This window comes from Nycticebus coucang, chromosome 17 (assembly GCF_027406575.1).
Source record: "Nycticebus coucang isolate mNycCou1 chromosome 17, mNycCou1.pri, whole genome shotgun sequence".
Taxonomy (NCBI): domain Eukaryota; kingdom Metazoa; phylum Chordata; class Mammalia; order Primates; family Lorisidae; genus Nycticebus; species Nycticebus coucang.
The window spans coordinates 34,289,299-34,301,827 of NC_069796.1; the positions used below are offsets into that span (position 1 = coordinate 34,289,299).

General features: G+C 46.9%; 1 long non-coding RNA gene across 1 annotated transcript; it reads left to right on the forward strand.

Annotated features, from left to right (window-relative positions):
• Window positions 1-9,091: 9,091 nt before the first annotated feature.
• On the forward strand, window positions 9,092-11,964 carry LOC128569004 (uncharacterized). Its single transcript, XR_008375263.1, has 3 exons — window positions 9,092-9,396; window positions 10,630-10,751; window positions 11,557-11,964. It is a non-coding gene; the product is annotated as an uncharacterized LOC128569004 (long non-coding RNA).
• Window positions 11,965-12,529: the final 565 nt, after the last annotated feature.

The following is a 12,529-nucleotide window of genomic DNA, read 5'->3' on the forward strand; positions in this document are numbered from 1 at the left end:
CTGGGGAAAGGCCTAGGCTGAGTTGTGGGTTCTTGCAAGTTATCAGGTACAGGTAGTATTTAAAAGTGGAGGTTAGAAGAGGTCACTTGAAGAGAGAGTATGGATGGAGAAGGCCCAGCATTTAGAGATCTGGCAGAGGAAGAGAAACCTGCAAGGGGGTCTGAGAATTCATATGTGGCTAAGAGAGCCTTTTCAAGGACAAGCAGCAACTGTTGAATTACTGGGGTGCCCAACGGGGTTAGCCACAAGAATATCGTCAGAAACTGTGGCAGAAGCAGCCTCCGAGGAGGAAAGAGGACTGCATCTGGCGTGTGAGGGAAGGGGCAGGAGAGAGGGATATATTTTCTGGTATGAGCACTTGAATGATGACATTTTTCAGAGATCAAAAACCCCACAAATATGTGAAAAACTGGAAATCTGCTTGTTCAGCCTCATCCTTCATGACTGTATCAGATGCCCCTCCTTCCAATATCCCCCCCCACGTGGTCCACAGCACAAAGACTTATCTGGCCTAGTTCCCTTCTTCTTATTTGGTCTTCACTGCTAAGGGGTGAGGTGCTCAGAGGTATGTAAGACACTGTCCAGTGCCTAGGAGAAAGCCTGGCATACAGTAAGTTTTCAATAGGTGTTAACTCAGAGCCTGGTTTTCAGGGAATGAATAGACCCTTCACTTAACAAGATGGGCTCAGCGCCCTGTTGTTCTCTAGAAATAGAAGAGAATACACTTGGTGTAACCTTCTGTGGAGCTCTCGTGCAGTGGGTCAGAGGAAGTCTGCAGCCCTCAGGTCTCTCCAGAAAACAGAGGGGTCTGCAGGTATCACCACTCCCTAAGAAGCCTGCCTGCCCAGCTCTGCTCAGGCCTCTTTGTTTAAGAAGACTTCCTCCCTGGGTCAGTAGGCCCCAGGTCAGGGAGAACATGTAAATGGCCACTGGATCACACTGCAGAATGGGTCACTTTGTCTTAAGCAAGTGACTCCACCCTCTGATCCTTTTGGGAAGTTTCATGCTCAGTTTTTCCCTATTTCAGAATCCTCTTCCCCAAGTTCTATTAGAAAGAAGACAGAGGGGAAAACTTATAATTAAATATCCTTATTTGGGCGGAAATGAGTTTTTGAGTGAACAGATGGAAAACTACTCTCTTCCCCTGTCAGTGGAGGCAGTGAGTCTCTCTGGCTTCTTGGCAACAGCCCATAAATAATTCAAGTTCAAGGAAGCCATCTGCATGCAGGGACCTTTCCCCAGTGACAGCTCTCAGCCCAGCTCTCAGAATAAGAGAGTGAGGGGAAAGCCCTCTTCGAGGAGCTGGTCTCAGCCAGCTTTGGAGTGGAGAAGGCTTGGCCCCTCCCAGGGTGGAGGAAGGAAAGGGAGGAGGGCCATGGATAAGCACCCCTGGGTCTCAGTTCTTCAGTTGTGCAGGTACAGCTTCTCAGAACATGCTGAGAACTAAGAAAGGACAGTGTCTTCCTGGTGGCTTCAAATCCCACCCTGCTTTGAGAGGCATCACCTCCATCCCAATCCTATTCTCTTCCAGCCTAGATCAGAGATGCCTGATCTTGCTGAGCCAGGGACTCCTGATGAAAGCAGTGCACACCTCAGGGGCATGTACAGGTGTCTCCATGCAGTTGGGCTGGAACCTTCCCCTTGAGTCCCTATTGGAAATACATTTCATACAGACCCAAATCTGGTGACACTATGTGTTTCATGAGTGCAGCCAGCAAGTCCTCTGTCCCTAAAGCACTTGGACACTGCATGCAGGATGCCATGGGTAAATCTAGAAAGGCCACCTTCTTTGCCAATGATAGGGCATAGAGGCTGGCCCTCAATGGCACAGTGGTAGCCTGACAGCAGGAAAGGAGAAAGGAGAACAATAACTGGCTGTATTGTGGAAAGACAGAGCTCAGGGTGCTGTCCACCTGCCAAATGTATGCTCGCAGAAGCCCTGGGGAAGTCATCAAGGTAGGGGACCTTTACTCCCAACACAAAACTGTATCAACATCGGGGAAGGCTTGTTGGTGGGAAACCTGAAACCTTGGGCACTTCCATAACACGGAACCAGCTTATTTGTGGTTTAACATTCACATATTTGAGAGAATTCAACCAGGGAGTAAACCTTCAAAAGCTTTCAGCAATAGCTTATCCTTTTTGGAAGATCATGGCATTTACCCCAATGAGTGATTAAAAACAAAAGCCCTTTTCTAACCAGATCTTTAGCTTTAGAAAAATAGTATTTGTGGACTTAGTTTTTATTTCCTAACATTTCTATCATTTTCTTTTTAACTTCATTTAACTTCTTAGTCCAATTTGAATATGATTTACTCTATGACGGAAATACAGAGCCGTCATGAATTAATTTCACCTCAAAATTTATCCCACCATCAGGAATTTATCAATCACTCCATTGTGTTGTTCTGCCTTCTCGGAGACGTTTTATTCTTGCTTCCTGTTCCTTTGATCTACACATCTTTGCTTGCAGCTACATTATACAGCTTAAATTGGTGTTAATTTAGTGTCTTTTAACATCTCAGAGAGTTAGATCTCTTTGCTTTTGAAGATAATTTTTTCTCTCTACAAAATTAACACTTCATCCTAGGAGAAGTTTTAGAAAACGTAGAGAAGGAGTTAAGTGAAAGTAGAGAATCATAATCCTGCCAGTGACAACCATTGTCAGATCACAGAAGCAGACCCTTCGGATTTTGTTTTTGAGGAAAATGGGCGCATACGTAAAGTTTTGCAATCTTCCTCCATTGTGCTCTAAGTTTAAAAGTCAAAACATTCTACAACAGGTACTGTGATGGGCAGAAGACAGCCTTCATGACTTTGCCCCTTAGTGCTTCTCCCTTGAAGGCCAAAAGGAGGTTATCCAGGTGGGCTCAATCTCATCACAGGGCCTTTAAAAGCAAAGGGTTTTCTTTCCAGCTGGTGGCAGAAGTGGAAATCCGAGGGATTTGAAGCCTGGGAAAGCAGTGATGTAAGGGTGCTGGTTTGAAGATGGAAGGGCATGAAGTCAGCCTCTAGGGGACAGTGGCCCCAGGCTGACAGCCATCAAGGATGTGGGGACCTCAGATCTTCAGCCACAAGGAACTGAATTCTGCCAATACCCTGCACACATTTGAAGGAGAGTCTTCTCTAGAGCCCCCAAGTAAGAGCCCCGCCAGCACTGTGGTTTCTGCCTGTGAGACCCTGAGTAGAGAATCTGGCCGAGTCCACCCAGAATTCTGACTTTACAGGCTTGTGAAATAATTGATGGGTGTTGTTTTAAGCCACTAAGTTAGTGGTAGCTTGCTAGGCATCAAAAGAAAACTAAAATAGATATGCATTTAAACCAATGAATGATAGAAAAGCTGTTCGTGCTTTTTAGCATTAGAAAAATCACTTTTGGGAATAATCCTGTGAATTTTGTTCCATTTTCTTTACTCAGCATCTGCAGAGGCCTCTGAGTTGCCTTTGTTCCACAGAAAGCCCAGGTCCTGGGCCAAGATGGGGTTTCTGGGCCTAGGAGTAGGGCCTTGCAGTGTGAGGCCCTGCTGTGCAGCTAAAGGGCCTTCCTCAGAAATCAGGGTGATGTCCCCAGCCCTCACACCACCCCAGACCCAGAACAGACCTGGTGAGAGCTGGAGTACAGAATTCCCCTAGGCTTTGGCTGCACCCCTCTTTCGCATTTGTGTTCTGGGGTTCCTCCCTGGTAGGCTAGCTGACAGCCCAAGGACAGCCACAGAGTGGAATGACATTTGACTGACAATCTATGATGTCCATTGACTAGGCCTATGAGATTTCACAGGGTCTTCTGGGAATAAATGCCTACCTTGGCATTTTAACAGATTTAAATCATCAAATTTCTGCTGTGTATCAGCCAGGGCCTTAGGGCTAGAGGGAGGCAGAGAGGTTTAGTAACAAAGGGCCCTGGTGCTCCTCCAATCACACCTTCTGTTGCCAATAATAATTACAAAGCCACTTCTTACTGAAGGCCTGGTTTGTACAAAGCCTCATACTGAGTAGTTCACACTCACATTCTTATTTATTATCTTGTTTCTTGTTTATAGAGGAGAAAACTGGGCTCAGAGAGATTGAGTAAATGCTACGGGCTGAATATTTGTGTCCCTCTAAGATGCACATGTTGGGAACCTCACCCAACATAGTGATATTTGGAAATAGGGCCTTTGAGAGGTAAGTGGGTCACAGGGATAGAATCTCCATGATGGGATTTGTGCCCTTTTAAGAAGAGACTGGAGAGCTCTTGCTTCCTCTTCCTCTCCACCAAGTGAGGGCACAGCATGAAGGCACCTGTCTGAAATTGGGAAGAGGGCCCCTGACTAGGAACTGAATTGGTTGACACCTTGATCTTGGATTTCCTAGCCTGCAGAACCGTGAGTGATTTCTTTGGTGTAAACCACCCAATCTGTAATATTTCTGTTATGGCGGCCTGAGCTAAGACAGTAATTTATCCAAGGAAACACTATAAAATAAATCATGGAGTCAGGATTCTGACCCAACTCTGACTCTAGACCCTTCTAACCACTACCTGTCTGGCCAGTAGGGAAGGTGTACATTCAGCAACAATACACGAGAAGGTGCTCAGTCCTGATTGCATGTTAGAATCCTCTTAGGAACTTTGTAAAATTATGACACTTGGACCTAAAAGCTAGGTTTTTAATGCTGATTTTTAATTCATCTAAGGGAACCTGGACCTCAGTAGTTTTAAAACCTCCCCAAGTGATTTCAATGTTTGGAGCAATGGTTCTCCAGTATCACTGTGTATTAGAACCTATTTATATAAGATGAATTTCTAGGCCCTGCACTGTCAGATTCTGTTTCAGTTGGGTATGATAGCCCAGAAATTATCACCTTCAATATACACCCAAGCTCAAATTTGTTAAATCAAGATTCTGATTCAAGAGTCCTGGAATGGAGCCTCAGATTCTGCATTTCAAACAGCTTTTCAGGTGATACTGCTACTGATCCAGGGGCCACATTTTAAGTAGCAAAATGCTGCAACAGGTTAGGAAGAACTGCCCTAGACCAATGTTTCTCAAAGGATAGTCCTGGGAACTTGTTAGAAATAAAGATGTGGGGGTCCCACCTGAGCCCTGTTGAATCAGAAATTCTTCAGTTGTTGGAGCCCAGCAGTTTTAGAAAGCACCCCCAGGTAATGCAACTTCCACCAGAAGAAGGTATCACATCGGCTGAGACAGCAGCTCAGGGCCAGCAGAGAGCAAGTGTCTGGCTCTCTTAGCAGTCTCTTACTTCTCCCAAGGCAAACCTATGTTTCTCCAGGGGTCCCAGTCAGGTAGAGAAGGAAGAAGACTAAAGTCCTGCTGGCCACTGGAAACCAGCATGAATTGTCCAGTTTTCTGACAAGGTCAGGGGCAGCCACCTTGGCATCATTATGTAAAAATGCAAAAAACAACATTCTTGAAGGAAAGGCCTTGACTTTGACTTTAATGAGATCTGGCTCAGCCCTCTCTCCAGATGTCTATTTACTGGTTTGCCTACAGCTGCCAGATGCAATGCAGGGTTGATTTGCTTTTTCTCAATTTAACGAAATAGTTTCTGAAGCCTAAACACCCATTTTTGGAAAGCTGTGGGATTTCCCCAGCCTGGTGAGATAAGGAAAGTTAGCATCTCCCTGAAAGGAGGTGGTAAGATTATCATTCTGAACATTCACTCATTCATTCTTTCAATATATCTGTATTGAGTGCCTGTTGTATGCTAAACACTATACTAGGTACTGGAGGGAGAAATGGCAATATCAGTTATTGGGTTAGTTAATGGGGTGTTTACAATTATAATTTTCTTATCTTACCTCTATCAGGTAGGCAATACCATTATTAACCTCCCCCTTCCCAGATTTTCAGATGAATAAACTAAGGCTCAGAGAAATCGTCACATGCCCCAGGTCATCCAGTCATCCAGTTGTGGGGTCCATAGGCTAGAGAGTAGGGATACTTTAGTCCTACAAAATCATGGATTGAGGCACTTGGGTAATGATCCTAGAGGAGATGGTTGCTTGAAATGTGAAGAATTAGCCAGCTTGTGTCCACTGGGTCAGCCCACACTGACTCCATGTGCTTCCACACAGCCCCAGGAGAGCTAGAGAAGGGGAGAGCATTTCCACTCTGAATATCCTCTCCCTGGGACAACTGCCATCTGGTAAGTCACCTCTACTTTATTTATTCACTATCTCTTAATTGACCCTGACTCGCTACCAATTACTGCTGAACATGGAAGGAGCAGGAGAGAAAATCAAGGGCCATGGGGGTAGAGGGGCCAGAAGTGGCCCCTTCTGCTTTCCTGGAGAAATGGCCCTGCCCTCCAGCTCCCTACCCTGGGCTCTCGGGAGATCATGGGAGGTTCACATCTATCATCCAGGTGCTCTTCCTGGCCCTGACATGGAAAATTTTAAAAACCAGGACACTAGCAAGACAGCCAGACATGAAGCAAGGCACAGCCCCACTCAAAAGTCTCTTATAGATGAGAGATGAGCGCTTCACTAAGAAGAGTTGTATTGCTATAATAATAATGCTATTATTTCAAGTCCGAAAAAAGGAAGCATTAAGAGCCACACACTAACAGCTGTGGAAAGCAGCAAGTTAGAGCTGTGCTTGAACAGAGAGGGCAGCGCTGTCCCCACCTCATCTTCTGCCAAATAGATGCATTGTTCATCATCCAGTGGTTTCCTGCCTGAGGCTCTTGCACTGGGAGGAGCTCTATCTGCACCAATCCTTCCAAGGTTGAGATTTAGGGATCCAAATGGACTCAGATCATCTCCCTATGTACCTCTAGGCCGGCTTAGCTTCTGTATCCTAATGTCACCCCATAGTTTTGAGCATTTCCTTGCCTTTTTCATAACAAAATTAGAAGGGAAAAATCACTCTGCTGTGTGAAGAGTGGGCTAGAAGGTGCAGAAAGAATGTGGGGAGCCCAGATGGATGGCTGCCAAGTAGTCTAGGAGAAAGGGGATGAAGTCAAGATTTATTTGGACCAGTTGCCATGGCAAGAATGAGAAGTGATTCAGGACATATTTTAGAATTAGAACCAACAGGACTTTGTGAATGGATTGAATTTGGAATGGGGGAAATCAAAGATAGCTTCCAAATTTCTGACGTAAGCAACCAAGTAGGTGGTGCTGCCAGTTCCCGAGAAGGGAAACACTAAGGGTGGAACTGGTTTGGGTGGGCGGGAGGGGATCAAAAGTCCTGATTTATCAAGTTTGAAACATTTCCAGTAGAGAATTAGAATTTGAAGGTCAAAAAAGATCTGCACTGGAGAAGTATATCGCGAAATCATCAGCCAATGTAATGCCCCGGGACTGATACGATCACAAGGGGGAGAATAGGAGTAGAAAAGAGAGGCTTGCAGAGCCCTGGGCCCCTCAGCCTTTGGAGATCTGACAGAGAAAGAGCCAGCAGGAAAGCAGAAACACAGGAAAGGAGGTAGGAGGAAGAGGGAAGGATGGTGTTTGATGTGCTTAAAAGAGAATGTGTAGTTACGGTTTGGGGTGGAGTCTGATTAAAGAGAGAGAACTGGATTTGGCCTCAGTTCACCTTATTAAAAGCTAGTGACTGATAGAGAGAAAAGCTCTCTTGGAGTGGGGTGAGAAAAGAATGGAAAGCAACAGAGATGCTTTGCCAGGAAGAGGGTAAAAAAAGGTGGTCTGGGTGTTGTCAGGAACAGACAGGGTTAGGGGAAGTTTTGTGTGTGTGTGTTGTTTTCTTTTTGGAGGGAGGAGGACCATATCCATTTTCCCTGGATAGACCAATATTTAGGCAAGTTTCTAGGCTAACAGGAATAATCTGGCACAGTACAGGTCAGGGGCTGGCATCCGGGGTGGAGCAAGTCACCTGTGATGGACTCCCAGACACCCTCTCCCCTGGAAATGAAGAGAAGTTAGGCAGAGAACACAGGATGGAGGTGGAAAGGGCTTGGCTTGGTGGAGGGAAGGCAAGGAAATACTCCTGGTTTGCATGAACTCAATTTATGAAATACAAGGCAAAGTCAACAGTTGAGGGGAAGTATGAAATAGTCACATAGAGGTTCCTGAACACCAACCCATTTGGGGGTGTTGGGGAGATAAAGTTTTAATAAGATCCTCAGATGATGCCCTGTGTTAGGAATCCCTACCCCCAGCAGGAAGGATTTGTTGTTGTTTGTCACATTAAGTAATCTGTGTTCTTTATGGGAAACTGGAAAATGAGGCTGATGAAAATGTCAAGTTGAATCTCCCTACCCCCTCATGCCCACCCCCACCACCATCTCCACTGCACTTCCAAGCTCAATAGTTGCTCTAATGGCTCAGCTTCTCTCCCTTGCAGGGTTCAAGGTCAGCTGGTAGTCAGGTTCCTCTCCCTGCTCCAGGGTTTTCTCCCAGATGGAGCTGCTTGCTCATGGTGGGACGCTGCTGTTAGTGCCCTTTGGGGATCCTGCCACAGGCTGGGGAGAAAGCAGAGCGAGTGTATGACTTGTGCCCCCTCTAACACCTGCTGGCTCTAAGTGTGGTGCGGGGACTCTCTGCCTGGGGTTCGGGAGGAAAGAGAGGTGCCCTCACCCTACTAGCCTTGGGAGCTGAGGAGCTTACAAGGGGCAGGTGGCATCTGTCAGAATGGACTACAGACAGCCAGGCCTGATCAAAGGCATGCGTGGTGTCATCAGAGCCCGTGCGGTGGACGCCAAGGCAGAGCTTCTCTACAAAGAGGGCCCAGAGGAGAGAGGTCCAGACTGTAGACGGAGGGCGCCTCCAGATTGCCTCCCTGGGGACCCTGATACTCCCTGCCCACCCACCCTCACCCCCAATCTCTGCTTCTCCTCCCCCTCCCCCGGCACCCTCCAGCAGGGATTTTTTGTGCTGAGAAAGATCTTTCTCTATATAGACCTTTCCTGACGGATCTGGGGTTCCATGATCTAAAGCCCCAAGTTCAGGCAAATTCTGACCCACAATTTGGAATTGAACATAAAAAACAATCTATTTAAGTCCGCCCATTTTCAGATCTGGCCTACAAGGTGTTAAGTGCAAGGGTGTAGGAGGTTCCGGCCCTCGCGCGGCTAGGAGAGCCCGGCGTTAAACCGAGAAACAGAAACCACATCCGCGGTCTAACAATGAAGTTCGTGACCTCATCCTAGGAGTGCTACATATTTTATTGCTGAATATCGCTGGGGTCACTTTCAGAATGCTCCCCTGGGAAAGCTATGCACCGTCACCAGCACCTACGCCACCCTTTAAAGCAATTTTGGAACTCTTTTTGTGGAATGACCATCAGAGCTGTCATGGTTCAGCTCACAAAAAACCACCACAACGATGAACGCCGCTCAGCAAGACCCCACTCCACATCTCCACGAAGGGCTGTGAGACGCTGGTCCACGTGCCCTGAGACCTTACTGAGTCGTTTACACAGCGCGGCCGAGGTAAGCGCCGGTGGCCAGCTCGCCACCTTGTCCGAACTTGCATAATGGAGGTAAAGCAAAGCGCCTGGAAGGGAACAATTCCAGGGTGGAGGAAAGATGGGAGGGGATATTTACTTTTAGTGTCCCATAGGAGAACAGCGCAGACGCAGGCTACTAAGGAAGAGGAAACTTGGGACTTCAAGGACCTGAAGAAAAATCCCAGGCGACTGCAGCGGAGTGAAAGGCACTAGCTCAGGTAGTTCAGGCCGCCCTGACAGACCACGGTACGTGCGAATCGTCCATACGGATGAAAATACTACGGGATCTGTTGTTAGTGAAGCTGCAGAGGCCTCCGCCACTGCTCTGGGAATGAAATCCATAGCGCGCGCTGTGGCCGTACGGCCCCGGGCTGAGACCTTCGCCATGTGTCCGGTGAACTGCGCGCTCATTTTTAATTGTCCGCACGTCTCCGACCCCGCAGCGGACCCTGGTCAGCCTACCCATAGGGCCAGCGCGACTCCGGGCCAAGGGGTGACTCCTCCATGCTTTTTGTCAGGCTATCGACGCCACCCCGTGTTATTTCTACCTATTAATTAATCGAGCAAAATAAAGAAGGACAAAGAATATATCTAAAATCCTCAAGCATTCAAGGTCACCAAGCGGCATACAAAAGGGTCAGAAAGCAGCCGCGGGTCTCGAACTCCAGTACAGGGAGTAGACGGATGAAAAGTCCGGTTTACAAGAAGTAACTGCTTGAGCTAATGCCGACCCAGAGAGGAATGCGAGGTGGAAACTTGTAACACTAGAAGAGTGCCGCAGAGGGGCGGGCTGCATGTGTTCCCCGCCCCCCGAGGCCTGCGTCACCCGTCCCGCCTGCTCCTGCCGCTTCTGTGCTTGGTGTCCAGAGAGCTTGTCTCCGAGGGCCTCCTGGATCCCCCGCTGGCTTCCTGCCTGGAACGGTGCAGCCGGGCAGAGAGCGCAGGGGAGGGGATGGAAACAGATCTGAGGCTGCCTATCTAGGGCCTCAGATCTAGGCAGACTGCAGAGGAGCCCCCTCCTAGAGGGCTTTCAGGGTGTTTCGGAGCAGACTTGCCTGTATTCCCTCTTTGTGCCAGGTCCTGAGGAGAAAGCCCTCACAAGCCAAAGAATTGAAAGCCTCGTAACTCAAGAGAAACTATATTAAGGCTGAAGTAGGAGTAATCATTCTTCCTTTTCCCCACTACACACCTAGTTGATTCTTCTTTTCTTTTGAAGGATTCAGGGACTGGAACCTCAAGGATGATAATAATGCCTCGGTTTATCTAGCACTCACCACATGCAGGCCAAGTTCTGGGTTAAGCATTTCTCTCATTTAATGGCCAGAACAACTCTGTGAGGTAGGTGATGTTGCCCTATTTTGAAGATAAAGAAACAGATTCAGTGGTTTTAAGTAACTGAAAGTTTGGGGATTACAAAAAGTGGGTTATGCACACAGAACCAAAGTTTGAATTCTCAAATAAGTGTTAACTAGGGTCTGGCTGTCTTGCTTTAATTTATTTCAAACAACTAGTAAGCTTCATTAGACAGGGGTCACCTGTTTTGTTCTTTGCTGTCTCCCTGGTTCTTAGCACAGTGGCTGGTCCTTAATAAACATTTTTTCAGAGAGTCAGTGATGGGGTGGAGCCGGGCGGCATAAGACTAGAAACCACACTGCCCCACCCTAGGTTGGAACCTCAGCTCCTGCTCTTCATAGTGATGTGACTTCAAGCCCTTTATTAATTATATCTTATGTTCATTTTATATTTAACAGAACCACACTAGTACAGTAAAAATTAAAACCAATAGAGGTAGTGAAAGCCACCCTTCCTACTCCAGGTATCAATCCAGACCCTTCCCCAAAGGTAACCACTGTTGGAATAAGTTTTCTGTGCCTCCTGTTGTCCTCTTTCCATAATGATAAACAAAAATACATAGCTCTATTTTTGTTATGACTGTTTTGTTTGATATGAGGGGACTGTACTGTACAAATAGTTCTGTATTTGCTTTTTGGGAAATTCCCCAGCATGTCTGGGATATCTTCCCATAACAGCATCTGGAAGTCTCTCATCATTTATAATGGCTTCCCAGGAGTACATGAACCACAGATTGTTTTGCCATTCCCTGTAAGGACTGGACATTGAAGTTGTTTTTTGTTTTTTTCAGGAGTTTACAAATGATTCTCTAGTGAACATCTTTGTGCAAGACTTTTTATGTACACAGGCAAGTATTTCTTAAGGATAAATTCCCCGAAGTGGAATTGCTGGGTTGAATAATACATACAGTAAAATTGTAATTGCCAAATTGTCATCCCAAACCAGAGCCATTAATAAGACATACCTGAGCATTTTATTCAGTCTGGACACATGGTAGGCTCAGTAAACAATTACAAAAATAATTGCCAATGTCTATTTCCTTGCTATTCATTCCCAGCCCTCATCCGATCCAGCCCTGACTTTGGTGCCTGGATCCTGTGTGTAGGAAAGAGAAGTGGCCCACAGAAAGGCCAGGACCCAGTGGGTGCGTTCCAGGTGCTCCCCCTGGTGGGCAAATGTCCTGGACTGGAAGGATCTTCATCTCCGTAAACCCCCAATCAGATCACATCCCTCCCTGCTCAGAACCTTGAGAGACCTCTCCTCATTACTCTAATCCAATCCAAACACTCTTCACAGGAGGATCTGGCGCCCCCTCCCTTTCCCTTGCTTTGCTGCACCCACACTGCCTTCTCTGGTTCCTCAGCTGTGACCCTGCCACCTGTTCACTCCTTCTCAGAGATCTTCCCCCTCCCCAGTCTCATTCTTTAACACTCAATTCATATGCCACCTGCTCAGACAACCCTTCCTGGAACACTCAATCTAAAGGGCCACCTCTCTCCTCTCCACACACCCCTCCTTATTCTTTTTCACATCAGCCTTTATCTTCTCTCCATTAACAAGTACAAACCTACATAAACCCAGACATTGCCAAGTACAGTAGAGATAAGTACCATGAGGACAGACACCATATCTTATGTAGGGTCCTTGTCTCCGGAGGGCCTGCCACAGCATCTAGCAGTAGAAAGCACTCAATATTTGTGAAATGAAGGGACAGATTTATAAATCAATGATACTAACAAGCAGAAACTTTTCAGAACTGAAAT